We start from the raw sequence: 8336 nt of genomic DNA, 5'->3' as shown, positions 1-8336 counted from the left end.
TCAGATTTAGAGGTGCTGATCCTCAAATCGTCAAATGTGTCGTTTTTAAATGTGCTTTATAAATACATTTGGATTGGATTGGACTTTGGAAGTAATGCTTCCATATGATAGCTACTTTCAAAGTTCCCAGGCGATGTCTCATCATAGACGCGCCATAGCTAGGGGGTACGCGGTCAGCGTGGGGGAAACCACCTGACTGTCACAACACCTCCTTTCTGCCGTTTTCCCCAATGACCCGAAAAAGAAGTGACGTATTGTGGGCATTCTTACACAAAGCGACTGTATGTATGAGCAAGGCACTCCCCCCTCACCTGCTACCCAGCAGCCAGCAGACAAAAGATTCTGACTGGGGAAGTTCTCAGTTCTAAACAATGTTGTGCACTCACGTGTGTGTGCATGCGTAACTCCCCCTGCTCCACCCTGCTTATACTAGATTACATCACTATTTAATGTACGTGTTTGCTTCAAGCCTGCATAAAAAATTTGTCTTTTTCATTTCCTACTATTAGCCGCACACTATCAGCACTTTGTAAGCAACAGCAACCCTGCTGTTGGAAAAAAAAAGGACAGATAAGAACAGTAACCACAAAAAGGTGTTCACTAAAGTAATTAATAACAAAACAAGATTTGCTGTTTATTAGTACTTGTAATCGCTGTTGTTTCATACATCAGTCATATAACACAATGATATCATTGTACTTAATCATAGAAAAAGAACAGGAAAGTTCAATTTTAGTTTATCAATCACATCTTTTACTATAGTATTCATCAGGATAAATTAATCAGAATCAATAAAGAGAAGAAAATGACAGAAAGAGAATCTGCATATCAGCTCGTCTTCCATTGTCCTCAGTGTTGCTGTGGCGCCGGTGGCTTAATAACTGCATGGGCATCCAAACCGGACTTTATAGTCACGGCACATGTGGCCTGGGTTTGACTGGTCCGTGTTTCGGCAGGCGAATCCCGTCGTTGGATTGTAGCTGAAAAATGATTCAACCCAGTTAGTAATTCAGAATACTGTTCAAAACTAAATGATTTACACTTGCAGTTCTTTAATGTGCCCCCCCCCCCTCCCCAGACATGGGCATATAAAAATAAACTTATCAATTTTTGGGGTATCCCTCAAAACAAATGTTTGCTCTAGTCTCTAAAAGCGTTATGTCAAACAAGAACCAAAGTGATCTAGTATCTTTTAAAATGTACTAGAATTTGTTTCAATATTGTGCTATTGGAATTTAGTTTTTAATATCACTAATAGGAAAGATTATTATTGGACATTATTATTGGGAATAAAGCTGAATTTCAGTGTTAATATTTGTTTTTCCTCAGCACAAAGAGTTTTCACATTCACTGATGTTGCCTATCGCCAGGAATGAGAGAGAAGCGTGTCCTGCGCACTGATTTGTGACGACACACTGACAGACAGCTCAATTTCAAATGAGCCGATAGAGACGGTGCACAGGTGATTGTGATAGTGGCCCGGTTGATAGTCTGGCTCTGCATGTAGGCTACATTTTCTCATTCTGAGCTGTTATCAGAAGAATACAATAAGCCTCACCAGGGGCGGTTCTAGGCCTTTTTTGGGTGGGCTTTAGCCCACCCAAAAATAGTCTCAGCCCACCCAAAAAAATAGAGGCAAAAAAAACGTTTTTTTTTTTTTTCTCCAAATCTATGGTGGTCATTAGTAGCAGTTTAAAGTACATTTTCTCAGATGTATTGGTGTCTTTCTAGTCACACAATTTAATAGTCAGTGTTTCCCATACACTGATCTATTTGTGGTGGTACACCCTATATAGATTTTGACCCCCACAAATACTGCCACATATTAATTTCAACTAGTTGACTGCAAACTCCTGCTTTAGTGCTTACAGTATATTATTATCTTGTCGGAATATTATTCCAGCCAATAAGTTAGGAAGTTCCCTTTTGATTTAATTTTACTTTTGTTTTGCCTACAAAGCAAAATGTTACTTTACTTGAAACTCCCCTGAAGCGATTTTGGTATTATATATGCAAGCATAATTCTACCATATAGTAACCTGTATGCAGAATATATATAGTATATATAGGGAAACAATTATTTTTTCATCGCTGTAAAACCACAGAACGGTAAAGAAGATATTGATGTGTGTAGTTCTTCATAGATCTAGTCTCTTCATTTTGATCTCAAAGTGCGCCAGTTTGATCCATTTTTACTTGAAACTGTACAAAATTTTCTTCCGGGGGGGCATGCCCCCGGACCCCCCTAGGGGTTCAGTGGTCCATGACCTGTAACAGAAAAATGATAGTGTAATAGGAAAATGTTGTTTTGCTGATGTCACAATACAATTTCTCTGAAGTGATATGGACGTTCATTTCAGGCCTGGTGTGGTCAAGGTGTTGCGTCATCTTGTTCCAGTGAAGACGGTGCGGTTAAGGAGTCACACCCTGACTTCTGTTATTGTCTGTGGTCACGGGTATGGCACTTGGCTAGAACAGTTATTTTCCACTAGACACTTCCTCTTAATGTAATGCTGGCCCCCACCTTTTTGTTTCACTATAAAGATACATATCCTATGCACATTATGTTAGTTCTTCATAAGAGCACACTGTTAAGTGACTTGTGAATTACTCAATCAGCTGATTTATTAAAAGCTCACTTTCAAAATACATTGACGTGTTTCTGCGCTTCCATCTTGTCTGGCACATTCAACAGGGTTTTTCCGCTACAGACTTTTGGGTGGGCTGAGCCCACCCAAAGCTCTGATGCTAAAACCGCCCCTGAGCCTCACCTAAGTGTAAAACTGTCAAACATTATGTCCTCCAGCCAGTTTCGGGGGTCATTAAAATTAAATTTAATCTAATCTAAATGTTCATCTGCAAAGTCAGTCTCCCATTCACTGTCCAAGGAGTCGCCCCAGGCAGTACATCTTCAGGAAATCACAGATTAGAGTTTAGGTTGTCAGGGTTCCATCTATGGAAGAGAGCTGATCGTGTTGAGAAATATTGATTGATTGAGAGATCCTTGGCTATGAAACATACCACATGTAAACCATTTTACTCATGAGTTTATGGTCTGAATAATATGGTCTATGCTTTGGGACGTGAGTGACAGGGCCCTGTCCAGTGATCACGCAGCTCGCCGTTGACACCCCAACATCAGGTGGCGCTGCGGCTGCGGCTCTTCTCATCCAAGATGGCGACGGTCAAAATGGCAAACTCGAGGCTTCAAAACACGAGTCCACAAACCAATGGGTGACATCACGTTGGCTATATATTTATATCTAGAACAAAGTGCCTTTGGGCGTTTCTAAATTTTTCCCCTTAACTCACCCTTGATGTAAACTTAAATTCAGCACTATTTCACTACAAGTCAACTTACGCGTATAAGGTGTCTCCTGTACTGATGGCTGGGGTCATAGAACCGTTAGTGGTAACAGCCTCTATGAGCAGAGGGTAAGGGCAAATGGCTCCTGGGTTCTCGGACCTCAGGAGGCTCAATGACTCCCAGTCTCCTGTTCCACTAGGATCGTCCCTGTCAAACCACCTGGTCCAGCACACTGAGAACAACAAAAGAGAAACAGGATGCCTGAGGAGAAACTGTGTAAGCAACACACCCTTCAAATTGAATGCTTGCACACAAACGATGAAACAGAAGACCCGCTGTAATCTGACAGCGTAACAGATTCGGGGTGGACTCATAGTTACCTCCTCCACCGCAGAATGGTGGGTGGCAGCTGAAACGAACACGATAATCATAACAGCGTTGTCCTCGTCTCTGGTCTGAGTTTTTGCAGACGAAACCTGTGGTTGTGTCAGCTCTGGAAAAGGGAACAAGGTGACAATTTAAGTTTTGACAGAAATGAATGGATGTGTCCAATTGATAACCACCAGAGCTGGGTCAAATAGCGTTTTGTTTTTTTTGGTTCAAAACTTATTTATTCATTTTACCAAGTTCAACAAAACAGTGTTGACAGTACAAACAACAGTAATGATACACACAGACAGCGCGATACGTACATGACTAAAACAATACCCACAAAAAAAGGGCAATAACAATGTAATAAAAGAGATAAAAGTAAGCTATGTTAGCACTCAAGAAAACTCTGAATATCTAGTCCTAATGACATTAGCAATCATGATGTCGGAAACAATAGATTATCCACATAGTCAATGAAAGGAAACCAGGTTCTATCATATTTGTTAAGTGATCCACTTAGAGTACGGTAAATCTTAATTTCTCAATTTGAAGAAACATCAATGATCTCTTTGTGATCCATTGTACAAAGGAAGGAGGGAAGACATCCTTCCACCTAAAGAGGAATAATCCTTGAGCCGACAGCGAAGCAAATGTTCTGTTAGGTTAGGGATACACCAAATATTGTCATATATGGGTTTGGGACTATTGTTTTGTTGCAGATATGGGAACACTTCAAATATTGAAATGATTTAACGAGGTGCACGGCCATAGCATATGTCCCATTGTAGATGAATGTTAGACAATTTCTCTCTAGTCAGAGACGATGAGTCAATTTAAACTATAGTAAACAGTGACATAATGCAAATAGATCAGGAGTGAATACGATCAATAAAGTTTCGAAATGGTGTCAGGGATAACCTAATTAAGGTCTTGTTCCCAGGCATCTTTTGTTTTAGCCAGTGTTTTAGGGTCAACATGTTATATCATCATATACTGTAATGTTGAGATATGACCTTTACAAATGGCTTGAGGATAAAAACACTTCAACGGGCCACTTCTCAGTGACTGAACCCAAAGAGGATACTGGAGCACACGATTCACTGGAAGAAGGTTTAATAGGTCGCACCTATTAAAGTCACCTATGTAGCAATATAATAGAACTTGCAGTGGAAACTGTGGCCTCACTGGGTATACATTGATGTCACCACACCATATACCGTGGCGTATATACTTTTTTGGTACAATGCTTACACAACTACATTCCCTGTTTCAGCCACACTGAGCCCAGTTGTAGTTTTGACATCGATCTGAACTGGGTTAGTGCAGATCTTCCCTGGGTTCTCACTGCGAAGAAGGGAAAGAGTTTCCCAGTCGCCAGTTCCACTGGGGTCATCTCTGTCAAACCAATCGGTCCAGCATTCTACACCAGTCATCCAGGTAGGAGGAAATTAGACAAAGGTGCTTAGTGTCGACGAAAGTGTTGAATGTCTGACATGTATAAATGGAAAAAGAAAAAGCAGAGGCTGCTTACGGATATGGGTGGGATAGTAGCATGGTGTTACTGAAAAATAAACAATGGATATGCAGATATCAGACTTCAATATTCAAAGTGAGCCGCTGTAAGTTTTAGTTGGTTCAAAAGTGCCATTGAGGGAAATCTCTCACCTGGTTTTATTATTGAGTAGATGTTAAATGGAAACATCATTTGCTTGACTGTTTAACAAATGAAAAACACATTTTTGCAACAATGTTATTTGAGTCTTTGCAAGAACCGGATACAGTATCTCAAGCAAGATGAGAAAGGATGTCCGTGCTGTCAACTTCAAAAAGTAAACTATTGAAGGGATTTTATTAGAAAGATTGAAATTGACACCCATGCAGTTGAAATTTGAACATTGATTTTGAATGGGTTTCATGGGCCATAATACGTTGTCGGGAAACTTGCTCTGATTGACCGCATGAAAATCTGCAGTTACAATATTTTTCGTAAACTGCAAATATATATCAGATATACAGGGCCTAGGCATAAGAAAACTAACCTGCTGAGGGCCCCCAAGAGCGCTTGAAATATGTCAATGATAATCATACAAATACACAATATTGTTGTTGTGGCTGTAGGAAGATGCAGAGGACAGGAAGAGATGGAAACAGATGATCCGCTGTGGCGACCCCTAACGGGAGCAGCCGGAAGAGACAGAAGAAAGAAGAAGAAGTGTTGTACATCCTGGCTAGCTAATATACTGGTTTAATCAATTCCCGTTAGTACAGCGATTTATGATTGGCCGACGAGCATCGCTGACCGTCAATTATTATTGTGCAGTGGACATCGATGATAGAATATCATGTCCAATGGACATCAACATTGACCTTGGTATGATCATGGTAGGTCGCAACCATCATAAATTGCTGTATTATAAACTGCCCTTAACGTTAGGTTACAGTCCTCTCCTCTGCATTGATGCAGCAAAAAGTAATGTTGCAGAAAAAATAAATGTGAAGAAAACAGAAGATGAGAAAAAACAGAAAGATAAATGTTTGACAGGTAGGTCTCTGGGCAATAGATTTACTGTAGGTGTGCAAATGATCAGGCATTGATAATAGTTAATAGTATTGGTGGTGGGGAGGCCCCAAATCAAATTGTGCTCAGGGCCCCATAAAGTCTCGGAGTGGCCCTGCAGATATAGGGTTGCAATTAACAATTATTTTCATTATCGATTAATCTGTCAATTATTTTCTTGACTAATCGATTAGTCGTTTGGTTTATAAAATGTCACAAAATGAAAAGAAGTGTAAAACGATTAATCGTTTATAAACAATACTTTGCAAATAATATTCTGTCGAACAGCTAATCGATCTATGTTCTATAATAAGATATGCAATGTGGCTTTACCAAACTATGTTGCATGGTCTTACCTGAGTTACTGGCGGTCTGCTGTTTGCTTTCTGGTTGGAAAAAAGTTAATAAAAGAACAATTTGGTCAATAACGTATATTTATGATAGAATGTAGAGAAAATAGTAACTATGATCATTGCAGTTATTGAGATGAACCTACCAGCAAACAATCCTGCAATAACGGCAATACTAAACTATTGGGGAAAATGAAACACGTAGGATAAGTATGAAGCATATCACTGACAAAATGTGCAAATGAGAAGCATGCACACTGGATGTAGAGGAGCTGCCGCACAAATTATTTTATAGCACATGCTTTGAGCATGGAGAGAATCGAAAGGAGAGCATGACTACTATATCCCTCCCTGAACATAGTGGCGTCTAGACGTCATTTCAATCAGGAGGACTACTTAGCCCACGCCTTATTTCATTCACATTTCTCCCTATTCAATCACAGTTATCCACGCCCAGTTCCGTTCATACTTCTTCCCATCTGATCACAGGTATCCACGCTCTCCCACGCTACCACGAGAAAACATTTCGAGCTTTTATGTGGGTTTCTCCTCGCAGAGTGACCGTTATTTTGAAAAACCTCCACTTTGCCCGCACATCCGTGTCTGCGTAGTTAGAAAATTTGGGCACGGCCAGGCGTAAACTCGCCGCACGGAACCCTCGCGATGGTGCGTGTGTCCACTGGTGTGACGTCACTTGGCCGCACGGACCCTCGTGGTCAAGCATAATTTGAGCAAGCTCCTCTATATCCATGCAGTGATATCATATGCCTTCATAATATGAAGTATAAAGTTAGATCAATGTATATAAATCATAAAATGCCAATATAGCACATTTATATTGAGAATTTTTTAAAGTAATACAAAATGTTATACAGTACCAACTTGATCATGATTGCAGATTATCTTGGACTTAACCCTGTGGGATGGATGTATTAAATAAATTCAACGTAAGAAGAACTCAATAGCATTGTGTGCAGTGTTCAAAAGCTTTCAAGAGTTGTATGAAATGAAAGAAAACAAAATGTATTCATTTTAATTGATATTTAGCATAATTCACTGATGCAAACACACACTCAAGTTTCTAATTTTAAAGTTAATTTACATTTCAAATATATCAAATCCTGATACAGAAAATCCCTAGTTTATTGATCTAATACCAGAGATGCTCACAAGTCATTTTTTGCAAGTTCAAGTCAAGTCTCAAGTCTTTGAGCTAGAGTCCAAGTCAAGTCTCAAGTCTTCGGTTACAAGTCCAAGTCAAGTCTCAAGTCTTTTATGGATGAGCGTTCTGTCATCTGCATCGGCTGCATGCCATCCGGTCTGCTTAGAATACTGCATAGGTAAAACTAAGGAACTCAAAGCCTGCACTGTATTATCTATTAGCATACAGTATCAGCATCGATTAGTTGACACGACATGATAATTGGCCGACCTTTCCTTAATGTTAACACACGCATACGTTAATGAGTAATAATAATATGTTATATAAAACCAATCAATTATTATTATTATTATTATTATAAGAGATATTTGTAGACAAGCACACAAGAGACTCACCCACAAGTGAAAGAGTGCAGATGTTTCCCCCAGTAGAGCAGGATAGTGCACTGCTGCCCTCTCTCTGTCCTAATGGAGACCAGTCTCACCTTAAATACTTCACCAATATCTGGTCCATTTACTGAAAGGAGGTAAACCATCCACATCTCCAAAGAATGTTGACCTATTTTTGTGCAAAGCAATACAATTCCCC

This window comes from Poromitra crassiceps, assembly GCF_964638095.1.
Source record: "Poromitra crassiceps genome assembly, chromosome: 9".
Classification (NCBI taxonomy): domain Eukaryota; kingdom Metazoa; phylum Chordata; class Actinopteri; order Beryciformes; family Melamphaidae; genus Poromitra; species Poromitra crassiceps.
This window is presented reverse-complemented; position numbering follows the sequence as displayed.